The sequence below is a fragment of the Drosophila pseudoobscura genome, chromosome 4 (assembly GCF_009870125.1).
Source record: "Drosophila pseudoobscura strain MV-25-SWS-2005 chromosome 4, UCI_Dpse_MV25, whole genome shotgun sequence".
In the NCBI taxonomy this organism is placed as follows: Eukaryota; Metazoa; Arthropoda; class Insecta; order Diptera; family Drosophilidae; genus Drosophila; species Drosophila pseudoobscura.
Window position 1 is genome coordinate 8,220,495 of NC_046681.1, and position 24,802 is coordinate 8,245,296.

At 39.9% G+C, this 24,802-nt stretch overlaps 1 long non-coding RNA gene across 2 annotated transcripts in view; it reads left to right on the forward strand.

Annotated features, from left to right (window-relative positions):
* LOC26534154 (uncharacterized) overlaps nt 1-23,720 on the forward strand; it is a 63,257-nt gene extending 39,537 nt beyond the window's left edge. The window contains exons 1-3 of one of the 2 annotated variants that reach the window (XR_004469247.1): nt 55-471; nt 22,741-23,361; nt 23,418-23,720. This is a non-coding gene — a long non-coding RNA (uncharacterized lncRNA). Of the gene's footprint in view, nt 1-54; nt 472-22,740; nt 23,362-23,417 lie in introns of those variants that run through there. The other variant, XR_004469248.1, reaches the window with a different exon arrangement.
* The last annotated feature ends 1,082 nt before the right edge of the window (nt 23,721-24,802 follow it).

Below are 24,802 nucleotides of genomic sequence, written 5' to 3' on the forward strand. Positions count from 1 at the left end.
TTGTATTTAAATACTTTATTTCCAAATCTGTTTGTACTATGCGACTTCCTTTTCTTCTTTTCTATTCAGCTAACAAGTCTCTGAATTTTTGTTGAATTTTCCTTCCAGTCAAATGGCGTAGTGCCCACGACACAAAACCCGCCTACAGCCAGCACCAAATGGAGAGGACGCAGAAAACTAAGCAAGTGCGAAACACGTCGCTGAATTCGATTTGAAAATTGTTGTGATCAGTAAAAAACAAAAGTGCCAACTCGTTTTCAAATGCGTGTCCTTTCTCCTCGAACTTGTATTCGCACTCGTATTGTGTTCATTTGAATTTCGCCAACTGTCGATGTCTGTGGATGTGCGCGATAGAATATTTGCATCGCCAGCAAAAGTGGCTTCTGTCATGGCTACTATTTGTAGCCTCGTTGCTGGAGGACACTGGCCGGACGATTGCAGTTTCCATGTATTCAGGAAATGCCTTTTGTGGTGAGTTTTTCACTTTGAAAGCTCTCGTTTTTTTTGGGTGGGAGAACCATGGGAGGCCATTGAGCAGTTGACAAAAACATCTTGGATTGAGATAACTGTTGAATGTGGGACAATTAGGGAGCTATCGTCACTGGCCTGGAAGCCGGCCAATTAGCGCTGTTTATGCTCACGCAATTAACAAACCTGTTGACGTCTCTTTACACACGCGCTCCCATTGTCAACCTCTGGGGCACACGCTGGCTAGAGCAGGAGGCTGCAGAACACTCTCGAGACGGGCAAACAATATGTGAATGAGTAATTGACGTTTTAATAAGTGCCACTTGACAGGGTGCAGGCGCCACGGGCCTCCTGTCGCACACCGCATACTCGTACTCGCACACCGTTCGTCATATGGCCCAAGTCTCACTCCATGAGAAAAGGCTGGCAGTCGGAGAATATGGGTAAAAATCCCCCCATATGGACGCAAAGGTGTACAACCACAATTTTATATCTTGGCATTGTCAGCTGGCGGTGCTGGCAAATTAAATAAAGTTGATGCAATTTAAATGCTGGGTATACGTATACGCATTTTACAGTGTCTCACTTCGCGTATACGTAATTTATTAATATAAATGTTGATTCTCTGCTGACAAGGCTGTGGCGAAGAGCCCATCTCCTGCTTTTAGCTGTCCTTCAAGATGCAGGTGTCTCCCGAAGAGAAGCCTTTAAAAATGTATGCCGCTTAGCAGAGTGACAGGTCCGACAACTTTGAGTGACTGGCAGTGGCAGTGGGTCAAGGACGATTTGTATAGACTAAATTAGGATGATTGAAGGCAAAAACCATTGAATCAGTTTAATTTATTATACGATAAATCGCACAGAGCAATTAGTTTTCCATAACTATAATATTATAAGCTCAGAAAGTAGGCATGTATGAAAACAAAAGTAAAAGGCATCTTAATAGCAACTTCATAGAACAATAACCATGAGAGAATTATATTTCAAATCCACTTAAATAATCCGAATTTACATTAGCACATTAACACAGTTTCTTGTTAATGCGCCCCAAAACAAATACAAATTATTGTTTCTCAAAGTGTGGCAGTACAATTTTTGTTTGCCAATGCAATGAATCGAATCGTATCGGTTTAGGGGAAAACTAGATACGACATGCTGGATGCAGGAGCTCATAGATATGACAGACAAGAAATATATAGATTTAGAAATTCATATTTATACACCACTCATAATCAGAGTTCTCTTCGCACTTATTTATTATCATTTGCACGATGGTAAGATCATCCCCACGATGTCTGGCATTGCGAACCATAGAAACAAAAAAATGAAAGCGATAAGAAAATGTTTCATTTTGAAATTGTACAAATATTGTATTTTTTCTGTTGGTTGGTTCCTTCTGGGAAATGTCTTTTAAAAAAGCGAACAAAACAAAAAATGTTCTAATTTTAGTTTCAGACAAATCAGCAGTCTGGAATATTTGTATAAATTCCTATATTTAAGCATGAGGATTATGGTATAGGCGATCAAGAATTCCTTCAGGACCACGGTGGCGGTGTGGGCACGACCCCGACTCAAATAGGGCATGCCATTGGGACAATCGAACTCCAGCGCCTTGACGAAGTTCTCCTCGACCTTTGGCCAATTTTGCAGCACGTGAAAGACACCGCGATTCTGATAGAAGACGGACACACCCCTGTGATGTTTCTTGATATCCTTTTCCATGCCACAGTCAGCGGTAACATCGACAAAACGTTGATACTCCATGTCTATGTTATCACCGGCACTGTCGTGGTTCGCAAATGTCGCCACAGATGCCTCCAGTTCTTTGTTTGGAGCCACTTCCACGGCTCCACGGCATCTACAGATGCCACACATTTTCTTACCAATATTGGCAGATTTCCAGGGTCCCTCGTCTGGAGGCAACTGCTCTCCTTCCCCTTGGAGATGGTACAATTCTCGACAATTTATATTTGAATACCGATGGCCGTGCAAATTGCAGGCTAATTTCACTTTTTAAATAATTTAGAAAACATAAAAGGTTGTACTGGGTATTGGAGCTAGTTTATTTGTTTACTGATACGATTGTTGAACTGTTTGATGTTTTAAGGGACAACTATCGACACAGCTGCCTGATAAAGTGAAATAATCGGAATGTGATTCTATACAGATCTTTTTATCAAGCTCAGTTTAAAAACATCCTTTGAAACTTCAAACAGAACAAATCGTTTATTACAATGGGGGAGCACAACTCTATCAACTAATTTCGGGAAGCTCGGATAAAACTGTAAAATGCAGGTGCAATATTTGAGAGGTGCATACAATGATAGGTTTTGGCAATGCCATTTTAGTTCCACCCAATCGTTCGTTTAAAACGTCTAATTGGAGACATCAAAATGAGTGTCAGAATATCAACGCCTGCACATAGACGCATATCCCCTATGGCGGGGTCCTACCTATTGCGCACGCACTCCAAGCCAAATAGTTTTGAAACGAAACGAAATAAAAAATTTCTTCTAAATCAAACATCAATAACAGTAAATTGAGGTAATTTCAACGCCTCTGGCGGATCATTCTCTGTGAATTTTCGATGAAAATTGCATCAAATCAACTCTTCTGGAAAATGGTTTCATAATTTTGATAAACCTGCCAATGTTTGCCATCGTTTCAGTTCATTGAACTCTCAAAAAGAAGTGTTTAATGAACCGTAATGCAAACCCGTTGCATATCTGCAAACTATAGGAAAATGTTGACTTGATTTAAAGAATGCCTTCGATTGTCATGGAAAATTCCTAATTGGCATTGGCTTCTGTGGTAGCTTTGCATACATGCAATTAAAATTCAATTACCATTCTCACTTCAACTTGAATGTTTATAAAGTTTGTCCAGGAAGACATAAACGAAACATGAGGGTACACTGCTGTTGAGATGACTCGAATTCCACATACCTCCGGAAATATTCATGGGGAATTTATTAGCACCAACTTTGAGAAGATATCTTTTGATTATCGCTATAATTGCAAGTATTTCTTCGCCACTTACATATTTCACATCGAACCTACCATCCCCTCTTTAATGTCGATTACGTGGAATAAATATTCTTGTCACCTCTAGTTTTGCCAAGTTTGAGTGTGAAATATTTATGAACAATTCTGTACATGTCCAGCAAGAGAATATTTGATCAAAACGAGATAGCTAATTTTCCCCAGGCAAAAACTTTCAAGCAACCTTCGACCTGGTCTGGCTTAAATTGTGTTTATTGGTTCTAACACAAATTGATTGCCCAAATGGCATTTGGAAATAATGGACAATCTTGACTTGGATAAGGCATATGAGCAGACGGCAGACAGTAGGAAGCAGCATGGAAATCCATTATGTGACCCAGAGGACCACGACCTACTCCTGAAGCCTCTGGCAATGTCAACTGACTTGCATTTTCCCGTTGCCACAGCAAGTATCAGTCGGAGATGGAGGAGGAATGAGGTCAGGAATAGGACAAACCCGTGGACAAACAGACACACAGCCTTTTGGGGGCTTGCATGAACACTGGTTTAGCCCGAAGTGCATTTGTTTGCCATACCAATGCCAGAAAGTACTCAGTACTCCAGGGCACAGCACAGAGGCCTAGACAGACAAAGTTACGGACATGGCATCGTATGTATTTATTTCTTTCGGAAAACTCGAGGGAAACAGAACTTTCGAACTTTCCAGCTCGGACAGCAACGTAGCGACAGTCGAAAATGTTCATTAAAATGCAATTGAACTTTTCCAGAGACGCATGACGAGTGGAAGTTGGATTCGCATTTCAATTACTTCAATGAAACATGGGGCAAAGGGACCAAATCGTGTTAAAGTCCGATCCTGCATCTCCACCATCTCCATCGTATTCGCCAAAGGACTTTTTGTGGGTTTGATCTCGCCATAAAAGGGGGTAGGCCAATGCTTCTTTTAAAACTTTACCGGGTTGCCCTTATGAATTTGAAATTCTTAGCCAACCAGCCATATGTGTCTGAGGTGGAGGGAAAATACTACGTGGCAAGGATGCCATAAGACAACAGACACGTCTTATGTTACCACTTTGAAACATTGGTATCTTCTGCTTGATTAACTTCTCATTTTACTTCTCACCATCCACCATTCAGCGTTCAGCATTACTCGACTGCATTCACACACCGAAGAGACCGCACAAGGAGTGGTGTCAAGGTGATAGATATGAGCACTTCTACCCAGAAGTGAAAAAGCTTTTAGTGCACCCAAATGACATGCATTGAGCCTGAAACTTCATTAGGGCTCTATCTGCCCCATGTGTCAAGTATAGCGCATACGCAGTGTGTGACACACACCAGTAAAAACCCATCAAATCATAATTGAGGCGCACAGACTGTCCATCAATAAAGTGAGATTGAGAAGGCAACGATGAAACTCAACCAACAGACACACCTTTATGCCTGCAAGCAGATAGTACGAGTACTCGTGAATCTCTGCAACAAAAAGTGGGGCATCTCCCTTGTGACCCAATGAAAACTTTTAAAGACATTTTTACAGAAACATCTGCATTGCAAATATATCAAAAGATGATTCATAGTAATATAAATCTAATTTCTCCCTAAAAACAAAAAGGATCTTTAAATTCTTACATTTTTGGGAACATAAGTACGTGAACGGCATTCAAAAAAGTGGCTTTAATTTAAACTTCCCAATTTTCTTTAATTTCATTATTGAGAATTCTCAAAACAATTGATTTTATGCATATTTTTCCATAGAATTGTACCTTATATTTTATATAGATATTTTTCCCCATTTTCCCTTTTTATATTTCTTCTTTCCCACCAAAAGACCTCCTTCATAATTCATAAACAAACACCAGTCTGAGCAGATGTCTGTGCTGTGGCATCTGTCAGAGTTAATTGACGCTCGGCTCGCAATTTCAAGAGATTTTCGCGTGAACCTTCTGCCAAGTATTATATGGTACATATATGAAGTGGTTCGTTATTGTCACATTATAATACCCACTTACGAGTATATGATTCGGGACGAAACAGCATATGGCACTGTCTCCGCTTATTGTTTCACTCTGAGATTTTATTCTTTCCGTTTATTTGCGCACAAAACAAATACTTCGTTCCATGTTTTATCTCTCTCCCTCCCTCTCACTCCCTTCTCTGTCGCGCATTTCCCACCTCTCACTCATTCATTTATTTATTTATTTTTACAACATTTAACCGATTTCTGTGCGTGTCTGCTGTTTTGTGTCAGGACGTGGTCTGGTCAACGTGGCGTATGAATATTTAAGTGTTCATACAAAGGATGGCTTCAATAACGCACAAGAGTTGTCAAGCCTTGTACATGTCTCTTCAGTATTTAATTAAAAATGTTCCTACAAATATTAAATCAATTCCGGATACGGAAAGAAAACGGCAAAAACACTACAGCTACCAGAAGGAACACACAAATTCTAGATAGGCGCCAAAGAGGTCACAGAGCAGCTCCAAACTTAATTGGCAGGAAAACTCAGAGGCAGGGATGGCATATTATTAGGTTCTGTCAAAGAACGAACATCCGAGTAAGACTCTTTCCATAAAAATGTTCCCAAAAATTAAAGACTTAGTTGGGCGAAAAGCTACACAAAACCCACCTCTCATTGTGAGCCGAAAATTGTTATGGATATGAAAAACCTACTAAAAATGGTTCTGGAAAAATAGTGACGTAAAAAAGAAAAAAGCATGGCAAAAACAAAATGAAACCAGCACCAAAGCTGTCATCTTTTTCAGGACACACATTTAGATATATCCGACAGCTGGAAACACAGATATACATAGATGTATGTACATACATACATAGAGGACACGTAATAAGAATTTTAATATAAATTTTAATTAAAATCCCAGCCACATATTTGACTGTGCTGAAAATGGCTTGTCCCATTAAAGGAGGGTGAAAATGTCGACCCAAAAAAGGATTCCATTTGATAGCTATGTTTAAAATAATCTTATTACATACCTTGTCCTTCGAATTAGGAATACAAATATTATCAATTCCAAAATGTGCAAGCAAAATTGGGATTTAACAAGGTCAACACACAAATAGAAACAGCCAGCATAATAACGGCCAAGGCCAGACTGGGGCTTGGATAAATATTATCTTTTTGTCGTGGCAGACGCCATTAGACACTCCTCAGAGCTTTACCCCATACGCACTCCACAAATATTGGCTTACAGACAAAGACGGCTAGCCATTAGGCATAGACATAGCCATTCCAGACAGGCCCTTCCGATTTAATTCGATTTGTGTAATAAAAATGAACAATATGCAAATACTCCCCAAAATGCAAATTAGAACAAATAAATTTGGCAAACAAATTGCAAACAAATTATGGCCACAATAATTTTCGTAATAATGGGAAAAAAATCGACTTGCCTGCGGGCTTAGCAACGAAAAAAGAATCGAATGTAGGAAATAATTGGGCTAATTTGTGGAAAACAAAAAAAATGTATAAAGAGGAAATTTTACACAAATGCAGCACAAATGAAGAAAAGCATTTTCCAAAATAAATTAAGGTTACACTGTAAATTCTCGTTAATAAGATGTTAGGAAAACAATTTAATGAAGGAAAATATCAAAGTATTATTAAAAAAATTCGAATAAACATACTAACCTTTATTCTCTTAAAGTGTAAAGGGCACTTGAAATACTTTTAATTACCGGGCAGCTACACAAAGGTTCCAACTTTTGTGTAACTAAAAACCCCAAACAAGTAGAGCAACCTTCAGCCACACTGCTCTTAGCACGTGATTCAAGGTTCAGCCACATAGCCACTTGTTTGTGGATGCCCCAGAGAGTGTCCGGACAGGGAAATGGTGTCTGCGGCATCTGAGTAAACATAGCTATCAGTTACAGTAGGGATTCAGTGCGGCGACAGTCCCAGTCCCAGGGCTATTCTTTCGGCATAATGGTATGTGTAATTTGTATTACCTTTGTGCGTGAAAGGACGGTAGACAGAGACACCATCTCCTTATGAGGGTCTGTGTCGTAAGGCATTTCTAATTATGCAAAACTTAGCAGCTTTGCGATGCGTTAATGGGACACTCGTAAAACCCACACAAAAAGGGTACACGTGCGAGTGTTAAAAGTGGATAAAGGGTTAACATTTTCCCAGTGACTTACAATTTTGCTTTCTCTAATTAACGGCAAGACTTTAAGGCCGCCCCATATTCGAGATGGAAGCCATTTGCCCTAATGGCTACCAGATTTGTCATTATGCATATTTAATATTTTATGTTTACCTTTAAAGCCCATCAAATGGTTTGTCTTTGCGACCATTTCTGTGCTTCAAGGAAGGACAAGGACTTCAAGGGCCCTCAAGTGGCAAACGGAACATGTTTGATGAAACACCACATGCTGTTAAGGCTCGAACATGTATGAGAGACGAGTTAGCTCCGTTATCCGTGACGATTATGGACTTTTATTATGGAGTACTAATGGAAAATAGTAAAAAACTACTAAGCTAGAAATGAAAACCCACAGGGTACGATTTTTGTATTGCTTCACGCAAATCCTTATCCGCATTTCCATTTTTTCAGCAGTTCATTGCCCTGTGGCCTGAGGCAAGCCAAACCATAATGCCAGCGTCTTAAAAATGGTTCTTCTCATTTGATTAATAACCCTGGAACAATGCCCAGCCGGAGAACCAAAGTCCCATGCCTCGCCGAGCCGAGGACTTTTCCCAAAAGTGCTCATAATAGTCTTGGTCTTAGGCTTAGTCCCTCGGTGGTTACCAACGAGTTAGGTGGAGTGTGAGAGCCGCACTTTAATTAGGGAAACGCAATTAGAAATTCCCATGAATATACCAGGAAAGGGTCGAGTGGAGATATACGATCAAATCTAACTTTAAATTGTAAATTAAGGTTAGAAAATCTGCCACTAACAAAGAATCTTAAAGGCCAAAGGCAGATGATGATGATTAAGTTGGGGACAGACGACCTCCTGTCCGTCGGATGGCTGTTGTTATTCGGCTTGGCTTTTTTTCGAGCTGGCTCTCCTGTGGGTTTCATAGGAACACGACACTTTACGTGACTTCCTTAACATAAACAATTTGTTTGTTGGTCATCCCTGAATTTCAGCTCAAATACTGTATCTCTCCATCTTCTAGAATGAGTGCGATGAGGAGGAGTCATGCGGCATGTCTTTGTTTAGTTTATGCCACAGCGCACAGGACAACAGCTGACTTCCTGTCCGCTAATGCCGGAGACAACTGAACAATGCCGGAGTTCGCCAAAAAACGAATGAGCCCGTTGACAGCTGACGGCCCAAAGACAGGGCCGTCTGTGCCTTTGCCGCCTAACCAGCTGATAAACTTTGGGAATATGTTTCACATATTTGGGCACTTCTTACTTGGCTCCGGTCTGGGGTAAGTGATTGGGTAGTAGTGATATTCACAGTACTCGCACTCTACCACATAAAACGTTTAAAGCTGAATGTTCGCCGAATTTAGTATTCGAATAAAACGAAGAATTAATACTCCGAAAACTTGCTTGAAGTTCTTTGTGGCACTTCCGGGCTGGGAAGCTTCCGCATTAAGATAACATAACTACGAGACAGGCTAGAGAGCGCTAGTATCTTACAAGTAGTACAGGTTCCACTTTACATCTCCTTTCTGACTGCTGCAATGCCAGCCAGCACACAGGGCGAAACGACAATTGCAGATCCTTCTGCTCATAAATGTAGCCACGTTAGAAGGACTCTCGTTCTGCCCTGGCCTGGCCGGGCCTGGCCTGCAGCCATCGTTGTATTTGCCACTAGAACTAACGTCATAGTCAAAGTGCCTGAACCTTGAACCAGTCGCACAATAAAAGTAAATGTCCCAAGGAGCCACAAGGGATAAAACCAAGCCCAACAACAACGAAAACATACAAGCCGAAATTGTAACACACTTTTAGAACTAGAATTTCTTACGATTTCATACACTTTGCAAGACTTCAGACAGAGATCGTTAAAGCGTGGAACCTCCTCTCCACAGATACTAGAAGAAGGATTTGCCTTAATTGAGTCTTTTGTTAATTCTCTAATTAAGTTCTCTGCGTTGCACATATCTATAGGCTAGACATAATCGCAATACCCTCTGAAAGTGTATAATAAAAGCGTGGCAAAACAATGTCCTGGCTGGTCGAGAGCAACTGTTTAACTGTGAGACATGCCGCAGCTTGTGTGCTCATAAGAAAAGCATAAACATTTTTATGACTTTTGCCCCTTTTCCAGGGACGTGCATGTCCTGCACCCTTGGACTGGGGAGCCAAAGAGCAGGGATCCATCCAACCATATTAGAGGGCTCTCGAATTGTTCCAAATTAGATGTGCTTAAAAAACGAGTGGCCTAATGGATATCATTAAATGAGCTTTTTATTCCACATCTAGATTATTTATTTCTGCAGGGGCGACCTATTTTACACTTGAAAATGCCGCTGGCTAGCAGTCCAACAAGTAGTTACAACGTTAAGAGATGTTTACCTTTTCATGGGAACTTTTAAACGGCCCCCAACAATTGACTTTCATGAACTTTTCTTTCAAGGAACTGAAGGGGGCTGTAAGGAAGGAAAGTGCTCAGCAAATATTTGACGTAATTCGTTAAAAATAAATTAGGGCAACTTAAAGCTGTTCACATATTTATAATAACCATTTAATAGAGTTGTTTGGAGGCAAATCTTTTATTCCGAATGTCACGTGCCTTTGGATAAACCACATTTTTTTCGTTACCAATTTCTGTTGCCCTTTCCGTGGCCATTTCTTGGCCGGTAATAAATCATATTTTTTTGCCATTTTCGATTTGTCTTCATATACAAATAGCAAACAAAAGTTGCCTTTATGAAAGTGAAAAAGAAAAAAAATGTATCTATGGGACGCACAATGACGAAGGCCAAGTGAGTGACGGGAAGAAAATTATGAATGTTACGCGAAAATAGTAACCCAAATAAAACATTGTTTATCTGTGGATCTATTTGGATAAGCAAATGTAGGGCGAGAGTAAATTAGAGTCTCTATGAAGGGATGTATTTTACTTAACAAAGAAAATACCCAGATATGCTGGGATACCAGTACAAGACCAATTAACCTATCCATCAATTAAGTTATCATCAAGTCAAGTGGGACCCTGTATGCAATTTGATGATTGACTCGCTAAGCCGCTTGAAACTGTTTTCACACCACAAGCTGCCGCGGCGATGGCTACCTGCTTTTAGGACAATGACAACGGATCCGAGCAGCCAACTGGATGATGAATGTGTAACGTTGGCAACTGACTGAGGCTGAGGGCCGGTAGGAAAGCCCCGGATCCCTGGGCCTTGAGTGATGAATAATTTGGGCAAATGCACCCCCTAGGGGGTGCACGAGTATGTTTGGGATTTATAATCTTCAAATTACTGGGCGTTGTCTTTTCAATATTCAGGAACTGCCGAATGAGAAACTGAGCATCCGAATCCGAATGTTTACCATCCATGAAGCTTTCTGTTTCGGGGAAATTTAAAGGCCATCAAAATTAAGACGAAAGTGGAGACTTAAAAGACAGGCAACGTATGTAAAGTCGGGCATATCTCATGGCCGCCAACCACTCAAAGTTGCAAGCCGCGTGCCACGGAGCTCCAGAGCAGAGAGCAAAACCGAACAAAGTGAGCAAAAAGCGTGGCTCATAAAGACAAATTGCATAAAGGATAAGGGCAGCGAAGGAACAAATTGCAGCAAAAGGCTGCCTGTATGATTGGCGCTACATATATATCTCTCTCTGTCTCTCTCTGTCTGTCTCTGTCAGTGTCTGTGCGTTCCAACTGAATTGCCAGAGCAAAAAAGGAAAAACGCAGAAAACGTAAAACCAACGAGTGTCAAGATTTAGCAGTACTGGGGTTTTTGGCTTCTGGGGTGTCGGGAGCCTCTCCTCTGTTGCGACTGCTGTTGCTGCTGCCATCAATTTTTCTATCGCATCAGCAATTGAGACTGGGATAAATTGAGAGCCAAACTGAACTTGAAACCATACAGACAGCTTTACGTACAGAGAGTGCTGGTAGGTCCCTTGCCAAGTCAAATTTTTAATGAATTTAATGGCCCTGAGTCATAATAATATGAAGCCCACAAAATTGCATTTTAATGGCCGCGAAAGTTTTTTAATTACATCAATGTCAACGTGAGATACTTGATTGCATTACATTCAATATAAATTTGCATTAAAAATAATGATATATATTTACCGGACCGGACAGTCGCTTTGTTAAAAAAATGTGAAAACGTATGGGAAATGTTTTACACTACGGCAGTTAGCAATTTCTTTTCTCGTTTGTTTGAATTGTGGCTGCTGTAATGTGTCAAAACCATGTGAGATGTCAAAACAAAGCACATATGGATTAAGGTTAGCAATGGAGAAAAATATCTTTCAGAATTAAAGTATAATCATTAATAAAGAAAAATCAAAGGGTATTTTTAACTCCTGATAACTCTATGGTCAAAAAAAAAAAAATACAGAGTACGCCAGATCGAATACCTAAAAAGAATTTGAATACATCTCAGTCCCCTTCAGTGCACCACCTGGACAGACATTGCACTCTTATTTGATTTCATGCGCCTCCATTTAAGTATGCAAATATTGGTTTCTTTCGTTACTATAACTGTTGTTGTACTTGCCGAAAAAATGGCAACAAAAACTGTGTAACAATTTTTTATAGTTCAACAGAATGTCTGAGGGTGTAGCACCGCATTTTTTCCTGTTTTGCTTATCATCTGGTCGTCGGTCGCCAGACATCAACGCCAGGAAACGCCGGTGGGTCACTCGGCCGTTCAGCCGAAAAATGAGAGCAATTTTTGAAAAGCGGAAATGTTTGTGTACTCTGCCTCGACCAGAGCCAGAACCGGAAGAGCCACAGCCAACGCCAACGCCAAACCTATCCGTGGACATTCCATTTGCAGGAATTGTCAGTCCGCGTTGGAGAAATTGGCTTTGGGTCTATCGCTGGGCCTCTTCCTATCCCTGACACAGTCTTTAGGTCCAGACCCGTTGTCTCTGTCTCTGTATCTGCTGTGATGCCAAAAATCAATGTGGTTAGCTCCAAGCTGCGGTAACATGCCTTCTCCTCTGTGTTTTTCTTGCTGTTTTGTCCCCTGGTCCCGTCCATGGCATCAAATGTCGATTTTTAATTAAAACTTGCAATTAGCAAATGGATTTATTTTCTCTTGTGCCTTCCGACAATAACTTTGGATACATCGCATTTTACGGCTTTGGTGTCATTAATCAAATAGCGTTTTCACTGGTCTTCGGATTCGTGGCTGACCGGAGCTATGAGCAAATAAATAGCTAATTAGTATTTATAAATGGTAATCCAGCAATTAATAAAACATTTGTGTAATATATGTAAAAAGCTCAAGTGCTAAAAATTGTACATCATAATTGAATTTTAAATTCAACAAATTTTTTATGTGTTCATTTCAAAAAAGAAGAGTGGACGCATTTTTTGAACTTCAAAAGAAAAAATTTTACTCGTGCTATATAAAACATTCTTTAAATACATTCACACCAAAGGATGAAATAAAATAATGTTCTATGAAAAATATTGCCAAAATATTTTAAATCCGCCCACTGCAAATAATCTTTGTTGCATAACAAAGTTCTTTGAAGAAAAAAAATCATAAAAATCGATGGGCATAAAACAATCGAATTAAATCAGTTAAAGGCCGAAGAGTAGTACTAGAGTTCCTCAAACTATTCTATTATTTTTTATGCTTTTAAAGAGATTTAAAAATGGTACTGAAAGATTTGCGAATTATTTGAATTGAGATTTGAAAAAATTACACAAATAATTAAGCGCATTTATTAGATTTAAATCTCATATATTTGATATAAATATTCAGAATCTGAAAAATTCATGGCTTTAATTAGTTATATGGGCCATACATAAGCAGTTAATTAAAATAGTGCAAATTATCACATCCATTAAGAGGAGGTTTCCATTTTACTCTGCTAAAGTGCTCAGTGACCATCCATCCATCTGTGTTTAATTTGGTGAAAATAATGGAATGATTTGCTTTGCAGGCGACATTAGCCCTCTATTTTGTTTGTAATCAATAGTTATTAATTCGTGCAGCTATGATAGTCTGGTTAAGGGTTAATTTAATAAGGTAAACGTTTTGATAGCGCACTATTAACTGGATTACGATATTCTGCTTAAATTCGAATATCAATTCAATAAATGTTCACATTTTTGTATTGGCATAGTTGCTACATTGTTTTGCCAGTAAAAGCACAGTAGAATAAATACGGCACTTGGGATTCTGCATAATAAACAATTGTCAACGTCAAATATGTTTTTTTTTACTATAGCTATTGTATGTATCTATCCTATACATAGGAAAGTTATTTGTGAGAGTAAAATGTAAATAAAATTGGACACTGAAGTTTTTATATCCTTTAGAGGTTGAATATGAAAAGAAATTTTTGTACATCTTTACACCACAAATGACTTGTCAGAACTATCTTAACCTTTTTCGAGTACTCTTTAAAATAATAGTCTGACATAATAGTAGCTGTAATTTTCGTGACTTGTTAACACAACTAAGACAATGTGACTTTAACAGCATATCGCAAATAAATCTGCATAAGAATATGTGAATATATGTATGAATACTTATGTATATACGTACATACATATATGTATGTATACATATATTCTTATACCACTTGCAACTGCATCTGTGAACAAGCATAAAACGGAAACGAAATCTAACAAGTCGAATGGCAAGAAAAAGAAAATAAAAAGAATTCAAAATCGGAATATATTGTTGTCAGATAAATATTGCAAAAGGCAAACAGATTGACTGTTCATATTTGTTGCGATTGAGCAGAACATTTTGTAAAAATTAACTTCAGAGAAGAGGAAAATCAGAGAATTACAGCTTTGAAGCATAAATATACTTTTCTATTTTTGTTTGAGGAGCTCTTCAAATTGATAAAGATGGTGGGTTACATTGCAAGCAGAGTACTCCTAATGAGGCTCAACTAATGACTAGGAAGAAGAAATGACTCTTGCAATCTCTCATCCCTAGACTGTCTGCCTCCCACAGTTGATGTATTGTTTTGACAGCCCTTTTTGAATTTGACAGCTGTGTACGACCCTTTCCGGCAACAACAGTGGCCCATTCCCTGTGACATTCATCTGGATTGATATCCCGAACCAGAAACCTAACCATAAAACACCTTTTTAGACAACTCAATGCCGTCAAAGGGTCGAAGTTTAATTTCTTCTCTTCCATTACCACAAATACAAAACTATTTTTGTAGCCATTCACAGCTCGGCTGGTTTTAAACTGTCATTGGACCCAACGAGTTTGTTGCGTGACGTTGCGATCTGCATTGATTAAATTTAAAAAAAAAGTCACAAAGGATTAGATAATTTCTGGCTATCCATCACTTGACAGCTGTCGGTAGGGATAAGTTCAAAACTTTTTGGTCAAACTTTGCCACGGGTAATCAATTTGTCATAAGATGTCAGGTCAGTAGTGTTCGACCGCACTTGGCACGTGCTATTGCCACACTAAGACAAGCCCTGATTTCAATGGGCTTCGTGGTTGAGTGTAAAACTAAAATTGAACTTTTATTTATTTGAGCACCTCTGTATCCAGGTGTTTGGACAGACACACACACTCACTCTCACCTTAGAGGTAATAGAATATTTAGTGACAAGCTCAGTAAAAAAATATAAATTTCTGTGGGCAGGCCGGATCCCTCCTGAAATATGTACGTACAAACAACGGACGGAGAGTGTGTCAACACAATCACCATAATAACGGAGGGCACGTTTGGCCGTGACTTCTAAGGGCTAGTATAAAAGTGGATTAAATGTAAACATTTGTGAGATTGCCTCTGCCATGGCTGGTTCTTAAGCCCTATCGCCATGTCCTATAGAGGGACTCGAGCTCGAATTGATCCCTGTGCCATTGGCCTTGTCCCCAGATCCTACCCCTCCATATAACTTTGGATGTGGCCCTGTCAATGCCTAATGACTTCGGTTACATGCCGAATTAGGCAGCACAAATGACAGCCTGGCCTAGAAATTTCGGGTTAGATGTTTAAGTGCACATTTATCCATCCTCGACCTTTTGTATGCATAAATGGGTCGCTCCGCAATGGCTTGGGCTTGGACTGTGTTGCCAGAAAATTAAATGGACTTACAAGAAATAATTTAAATCTTTATTTTTCCAAGGAATAGTTTCAGCATGCGTGAGCAGAAAAGGGGTTCAGAAAACACTTAGGCATGACTTGATTAAGTATTTACTTACTTGGTAAATATAGTTTCCTCAGGCTTACTTTTCTTTATTATTTGGCTTACAGATAGTTGATAAATGTTAATTTAAGAGCGAAATAATCTTCAAACTTCGAACTTTAAATTGTTATCCATAGCATATCCAATCGATAGTAAGGATCAACAAGTATATTAATTACTTTGAATGCGTGACAAGCTATCATGCAATCATTGGAAATAATTGGTGGTGTCCAGAAGTAGCTCCATTTTTGATTTTTGTGATTATGTGCCACCGCCTGAAGCTGAATTGGTCCTAATTCAATAAACACGCATTTTTTTATTCGGCCCACAAGCAAATGCACTGGGGCAATGGCTGTGGAAAATCGGTAAAGGCAAGTCGAGACAATAAAACGCTTTTTTATGGCTCTTTTAAATGTTTCGTTCTAAGACAGTAAAAAGTCTTCAAGTTGGTAAAAAAGTTTGGCGTTTGTTGGTTGTCTTTAACGTTCTTTATTTCTGCTGTGAATCCAGAGGAAAGTTGTCTGTTTTTTGGCTTGAAATGGTCATGAATAATGGTAATAATGGAATTGGACTTTGGTCATGACTCAGACACTTGTCCATAATCCGTCGGGTGCAGTGAACTTGTTGGAAATTCCGATGCTTAAAGCCAGTGTAGCCACTCAATTTCTCACACCAGGAGAGACGCTGAGAGTTTGGTTTTCCCATCATCCTCATTATTGTCGCCATTCTGTGGCCATCTTCGGTCCTCTGGCACTCTGACAGCCACCAGATATATCAGGAAAACTTTTTCCGCTTCCTACTTATTCATATATATGTATATAAATTTTAATAATGTACAAAGGCCTGACTCTGTCTGAACCCTCGTTCTTGAGGCGCGAAATGCATGTCAAAGCTGCCACAGGAGGAGTTTGCCATCGGGGCCCCAGTCGAAACTTGAGTGTTTCCCCCACACAGCCGCAGGAGAAAGGACTCAATTCAAGTTTTGAGAGTTGAGTAAAAAATTGCCCTGTCTCGTTGAAATTAAATTTTTATTTCTCCCTAATTGTTTCTGTCGAAGAAGTTTTTGGCCTCTGCGCCTTTGGTATAAAGCGTTTCACTAGGTACTAAATTTGGTTCAAATTTATCACCATTTTGTGGTAGTCCGAAATGAAAACCGCAAAATATAAATTATTCACAAGTATAATGGGATTTTTTCTAGCAGAAAACAGGTAAATTATTATCTATTAAATAAGAATCGATTTTATGATTGCCTCTACATAAATAAACTACAATTTGTGTAGCAATCCTCGTTATTTAAAAACTAACTTAACTTTTACCTTTTTTATAAAAGAAAAATAAACGAAACTCTCATTGTTCTGTTTAAGAGCCTTCTTATATAAAAGCTCCTTATAAAACTTATTCCTTTCAGCTCACGAAAAAGGGAATAAGCTTTTAGAACAAATCAGAATAGTTTTCTTTTTAGAGCAAAGGATATCTTTTGCAAAAATATTCCTATAGTCTAAGGACTCCAATCCAAAAATGGGAATTGTCTTGCCATTTCATTTCTCCTTGCGATTCCTGACTCTAGAACTTTTCTTTTCTTTATTTTTTGGGATTTTTTTTTGTACAAAATAAAATGTTAAAAAACCTAAAGTTGCGTCGTATCTCAATCTTGATTATAAATGAAATAAATTTAAGGAAAATACAACAATTTGAATGTAAATGTAACAAACTACCAAATAAATATTACCATAGCTAAGCAAATTTTTAAATCTGACAACGAACTTTAGCATGCAATTGTGTAAATTGTCCCTGCACTTTTTTTTGACCTCAGCAAATGTATGCAAAAGTAATTTGCAAGACAATTCTTTCAAGGAGCACACAAACTGTCAGAGAAACTTTCAACTGCTCCAAGACGCACTTGTAAAACGGAAATAAATTGTACATTAAACTTAAATATATCGTAGAATTGTATGTTTTAATTATACAGAGCAATCGCGACCACAAAATGGTGCCATGCGCCTCACATTGAATTACTTGAAGTGTTTAACGAATTGTAGGTGCTGAGGACGACAGTTAGGACAATAATTAAACTGAATTAAAATTAGGAGAATACTTTGTGGGTCGAAGAAGTGTTAGATACTCTTTCAGATCTTATGTTCCCTCTGCAAGAGTACAAAGAATGAACAGATCCACGCACTAGATTCAATTGCCAGTTCCCTCTGCCCTCCCACTCATCCTTTGGGGCTTGAAATTCAGTTAGTCAGTGGCATATTCTTCAGAGGGGTGTAGGACTGAGAGCGTAAATTTTCGAGACAAACTTAAATGCAATTTTGTGGCCGGCACGAATTGCATTTTGGGCAACCCGATAGCCGCGGCTGTCGCCTCCGCTATGCCGTTGATGTTTGTTTATGGGCAGCGCCTTTCATATGTGGACAACGTAGCTACGTGTATTTTGTCATTTGTAATGTAATTCAATGAAGCCAGAAAACTTGCCTGAATCTGGGCTACCATTTTGCGCTTGGTTAAAGAGCGTTCCATTCCGATCATGATTTCCATTTTCTCAGTATTTAAATTACAAAAGATATAAATATCATTCGTCATTCATTTTTCCCAAGTACAATTTTTGTTTTTTGGTGAAAATGGGAACTGAAACAAAAAAAAGGTCTTATCTGTCATCGTATTGTTTTGGCCTCAATGAGCCATAGACCTCTCCCACAATGAACTCAATATCCTGCCGCATCGGTTTCTTTTTATAAAAACTGCAACAAACTGTCCTGCTATTAGCATTCATTTTGTTGGTTCACTCTGTCACTATGATTTTAGTTGGCTATTTTTTTAATTTCATTGATTTTGTTGGCCAACTTAATGCCTGAAGTGTTTCAAGATCTAAATGGACCTAATTGGAAGGTACGATTGATAAATGAATGATGTCGCATTGCAGAATTTGTAGATAACATTCCTTTAAATGTTGGGTGTTTTAAGAAAATATTTAATTTGATTTAAACAGTACTTTCTAACTTTCATATAAGACTATCTACATACAATATCAGGTAAGAGCATCAGTCTTTACCCATCGATAAAGTTGCACCTCCTATCCTCAACACCATTCTGATCAATCCCCACCATTCCACTTCCCCGTTTAATTGATTTCGATTGTTTCGTGTCCCGCGGATGGTATCCATTCAACTTTTTTCCTCGCCATCGACATTCCTGAGCATCGGACAAAACTCATAACTGTCATTGTTATTGCTTTCGAGGTGGTCCTATTGTCCGGCAATACTTCGGCTCAAATGAGGCGTAGGCCTCTCCGCCTGATGAACTCCATACAAAAATACGAGAATGCCGGGAAAACCGAAAGAGACGACCGGAAGGAAAAACTTTTTTCCAAAACTATGGTTATCCGTCTGACGATTGTCGGGAAGCCCATTTATCAGGCTGTGCGAAGTCGTTGAATGAAACTGTTTTGCTGCTGAATGCAATTTAGCGTGAAATAATAGTATTCTCTCGTTTTTTTTCAACAGCTCTAGCCCAGAGCTGTATGGGTTTTCCATGAATGCAATTCCTTATGGCAGAGCTCTATGAGTGGAGCGAAGCCAGATAATTGCGGCTTTCTGGGCAATGGAAATTAGCTCTCAATCTGGTAAACCTCTTTACAGTAGAGTAAATGACTTGAAAAGGGTCTCGGGATAAGCCCGATTGGAACCATCACAATGAAATCAGCGAGAATGCCCAAAAGCCTAAGTAACAGAAAGTGTTTTTCCCCGGGAAAAAGGAGAAAGCCCTGCCACAAAAGGAGCCGAAACACTCACAGATATAATAACATTATTGAGTAGAAATGGCAGACGGGAAAAAAGTGTTCGACTGCCGGAAGGCATTAGAGCCCAATTTACTTGTGTGTGTGTACGTTCCTGGATTGAGCTATGCAGGACGAGAAAGAAATAATCAAAATCAATTGTGTTGCTTTCACTGGAATAAAGAGAAACCATTCGACCAGAACTTTTAGGCTTAGCAACGTTTCATTTCCTTATTTCCCACTTAAATACGATTTTAATTAGAAACGAAAACTTTGTTTTCCCTCCGATTACTTTCCTAACTTTCGATCCCCGAAATCAGTGCTTAATTGGCAGCACTTTTCATGCTTGACTTCCCCGTAAACGGGAAAGCAGGCCGCAAAGGTTGCTAACAGTAACCTTCCCCTTGAAGCCAAATCCGCTTGGCATCTGTCAAATTAAAGTGCATTTAAACAGTTCAAAGGTCGAGCCGATATTCACAGAATCAGCTGCAGACCAAGGCCCATCTCCCTGTCAATGGCAATGATGATGATGGTTTAACCCCTTTATCGATGTGAACTTATAAGGATACTGACAGCTCCCAGGAAAAGGTGGAAAAAAGACCATTCAAAGTTTAATTTAAAAGTTTTTCAACGAATAAAGTTAATCCTGTCGATGTTGTCACTTTAAATCAATATTTTCCATGTAAATGGATGAATTTGTTAATTAACTTGCGTTTATGAGAATTCATATACATAATCGTATATGATACTATCCGCTCGAGGATACATTCGTACATTGTGCTCCTGTCATTGGTAGTTCTCCTATCAGCTTATCCCCTGCATTATGCAAATGAGCCCCCGGTCTTATGCTATTATTCTACCATACGAAAACACCCTAGGCTCCTGCTAATTCTTGATACCATATGACAGGCTTTGCCGGCAGTAATGTCCGGTTATCCAGAGCCCCATGGGTAGTCTTGAGGCTCACCATCAATTATCTGGGTAATTAACGCATTTAAATGGAGTTCCTTGAGGAATTTAAAAAAAAACGTTCCCGGCCATATTCTGCATAACATTTTCCCACTAAAAATCGCACTTTAACGACTTCACATCAGTCTTTTCGCCCGCACATTTACTGCTCAATTGATCTGCTCAAACGTGCCATAAAAAACTGTCACCCCAAGGTTCTTCCCATCCTCAGTGCCCTGCCTGCAGCCATGTGGCTGCAAATGATCTCCGCTTGATTGGTTGACCTTTCTACTTTTTTCAATCACAGACAGCACTCCCACTTCCAATCAAAAAATATACTTTGAAAACTTAAATGTCATGAATTCTTTTGGTTCACAAACTAAAAACATTTCATTGGTTGACCTTCTCTTTGGAATAATGACTGTAATTACGCGGCAGACACTTAATTATAAATCCATTTACGCGCAGTAGTGTCAAAATTATTTACAGCCTTGCTTTTGCTGCAGCATAAATAATACCATTAATGAGGCGCATAAATAATTCGGCAGATAATTTTAATGTGTAAGGAATTTGTTAAGAAAAAAAATAAAATTTAGATAGGGAGTTGGCTTCAAGACTGTAGTGCGGCCTTCGGGACGGACCCGGTGCCCCGTATCCGCGGGTCTCGTGCGTTGCTGCCGCTGACGGCCTCCTCCCACACACGTGCCCCCGCCACCGACTTAATTTTGCCTGGCGCTGAACCCGACACCCACGTGATGTGCAGAGTCTGGTGGTGCCACACAGCGCCTTGGCGGACCGCGGTCCGCCCGTCCTGCGAAACGTAGGGGGCCATTACCGCCCCCTCTGGCCCTCTCCACTGTAGGTGCTGCTGCTGCTTAAAAGACTGTAATCATCTCCGGATTCCAATATCAGTTAACAGCCAGTTACAGCACCCTCAGACAGCGCTCTGAGAGTGGGATCTCGCTTCTTCTCACCCTACATTCTCGGCCGGCCTTCGCTTGTAAACTATAACTTAAATGTTTAATTCCCTTGCAACATATTTCCATTTCAAACGTTCATACGACAACACAAGAAGCCATATATGTATATATTGGAAAAATCATCACACTGACGTCGAATTACGACTTAAGTATTGTTCGAATCCCGCAAACACGCCCCGCTACATACATCCATTCACCTTTTACACCTGTTCCGACACAATTCGCAATTGCGAATTACGTGTCCGTATAAGTTATTTATAAAATTAACGTTTCCCATTTAAAATGCAATTTTATTCTTCGCAAGGACAACAACAGAGCCCCTTGCACGCACTTTCCCCCACTCAGAGGAATCCGGGGACACATTGGTAACAGGCAGAGGCTAAAAGATAGCATTGAAAAAGAAAGAACAGAAAAGGGATTCAAAGAACAGGACCAAATTATACGGCGCTCTGTGCCGATACCATGGCCAATTCCCGTACCGGACCGGACCTGCTGAACATTGCAAGGAGAGCCGCATGGCAATTGAATTAATTTTTAAATGCTTCCCATTCTCCATTTTGCGCACTATCTCTGTATTTTACATGCAAATTTATTGGTTTTTTGCCCGTGTGGACAGGGCCACACACAAATTGAATTAAAAAAAAAAAAAGGATAATGGATAAGGAATTGCACATTGTGCCACGCAGGTCCGCTAACGAAGTGCTCAAGTAGACTACGGTTTAAACACACCTTATTCTGCTGTCACCCGATGCTTTTCTTATCCTAAGTTTCCAAGATGTCACCGAAAGTGGTACCGTTCACTGGCACTACACTTCACTGCAGTAAGCACATATGTACACTCTTGCTGCTTTATACATTCATGGATATAGACAGCTGCCTTATAAAAGCCGAAGACCAACGTCTTCCTCTAACGCCTGGGCATTTCCTATGAGGCGCCTCTTTATGAGCGCTTCCTGTGGCCCTACGAGAATATCCTTCTCACAAATTGTTGCAGAGGCAAAACACAACTGTCAAAAAAAAGGAGTTTATCAGAAGATTGCGCTACGAATACATATATACAAGATCTGCAAGACGTAATCCTCATCCGGGACGACTCCTGTTCTCCCACTTATTGGCATCTCGGTAGATTAAAAACAAGGCCCTTGACTCGTCTCATTGTCAAGCTCATTATTTTACTAACCAAAGATAATACCTAGCAAAGCATCTTAATTATCCCGGCCTCTATCTCTTTCATCCAGCCAAAAAGTTTTCAGTAATTGACTATTTGCGTTTTTTTTCCACAGATGGGACTTAAGTACTAAATGTGATAGAGGCTACTGCCAGAAGGTTCTCAGCCTGAGGAACCCCGATCTACCACGCTCAGTGAGGCGGCTACTTCGTCAACTGCCTTACTTCCAAGCACAGTCTTCATTAGTAGGACTCGAAAATCATGTGCCACAAGTTTGCGACCATCCACAGCCGGAACTTGCCTAAAAGGAAGCCAGTGCCGAACCAGAAACAGCAGCCAACACCAAAACCAAAGTCCAAAGCCTCGTCCAACCGCATACCAGAGGGAGTCGAGGAGAAGGGAGGCTCGCAGCGACGACAACAACACCAAGAGCCTCCTGAGCCGATCGAGGACAAGGGGCAGCGAACGGCGTCCAGTGGGACATTAAGCCTTTTTAGCTAGCTAAGTTACTAACTTCTGAACGTTCAGCTTCTAAGTGATATATGATTTTATATGGAATTTTACACCTGCGATAGGCCTTACTTGTCTGTTTTTCATGGTCTCTTAAATAGATCAGTATGCGCTTTTAAACGCGCTTCTGAACGCTCATAAAAACCTTAAACTTTTGACACCTCTTATCGGGTGATGTCCCACTGTACGCCGCTAAATTAAACGCTGTGCTTCAGCTGCGAGATGCGTAAGTAGATCAGTAAATGATTTGGAATATATTTTAAAATATATCTTCCTTCACAGAGGACTTATTTACACTGCGCTACGCCACAACCCGAGTCGTATCCGATTTCGCTCTGCTAGACGGAGTTCTGTCCATGCATTATCGAGGCTATTCGAGACAGAACGAGTCCTATCCCAGACGAATAGGACAGACATCAGGACAAATGCGCACGACTTGCCAAAACGGAACCTAACAAGCAATCGTCATCCTTCGAACTGGCCATCCACAACAAGGACTTTGACTATTTTAACCAATGCGAGGGGATACGCGGGCTACTAGACTCTAGATAGATATCGTTCTTGTTAGCTTTAAGGATATACTATATATAACTAAGCTAAGTTATGATGAATAAAAGTATTGCATAATAATCCTTGCTGTATCCTGTATTGGGAAAACTGTCCCGACTACAAAAAGGCGCATATTTTTGATGGGGGAAAAATTCCTTGGTCCTTGATAAGGACTCCATAAAATCAGGTACGCATTGCTGATCACAGGAAGCCGTCAGACGCACAGATCGGAGGATAAATAGCGTAGAAAATAAATTCTATTGATCCTTGATATCCTTGGTCCTTGAAATGGACTTTATAAAATCAGGAGCATTTCGCCAATCAAAGGAAGCCATTGCATGAGAAGATCGGCCCATAAATATCGGAGAAAATGAATATTTTTGATCCTTGATATCCTTGGTCCTTGGAAAGGACTTCATAAAATCATGGACATTTTGACGATCACACGAAGACGTCGCACGCCCTGATCGGCCCATAAATAGCGTAGAAAATGAATATTTTTGATCCTTGATATCCTTGGTCCTTGGAAAGGACTTCATAAAATCAGGGACATTTTGCCGATCCCAGGAAGCCGTCGCACGCCCAGATCAGCCCGTAAATAGCGGAGAAAATTAATATTTGCTTTCCTTGATATCCTAGGTCCTTAATAAGGACTCCACCAAATCAGGGACATTTTGCCGATCACAGGAAGCCGTCGCACGCCCTGATCAGCCCGTAAATATCGGAGAAAATGAATATTTGCTCTCCTTGATATCCTTGGTCCTTGGAAAGGACATCATAAAATCAGGGACATTTTACCGATCACAGGAAGCCATCGCAAGCCCAGATCGGCCCATAAAGAGCGGAGAAAATGAATGTTTGCTCTCCTTGATATCCTTTGTCCTTGAAAAGGACTTCATAAAATAAGGGACATTTTACCGATCACACGAAGCCGTCGCACGACCAAATCGGCCCGCAAATAACGGAGAAAACAAAATTGGCTTATAACTGTCTTTAAAAATGTAGTTCCAGTAATCACCGATAGGGGCGCCACCGTACAACACAAAAAAACTCGCGTCAAATGTCTAAATTCTGGATGGGATACCAGGCGAACAGAAATCAGCAGAAGGTAACTGAAT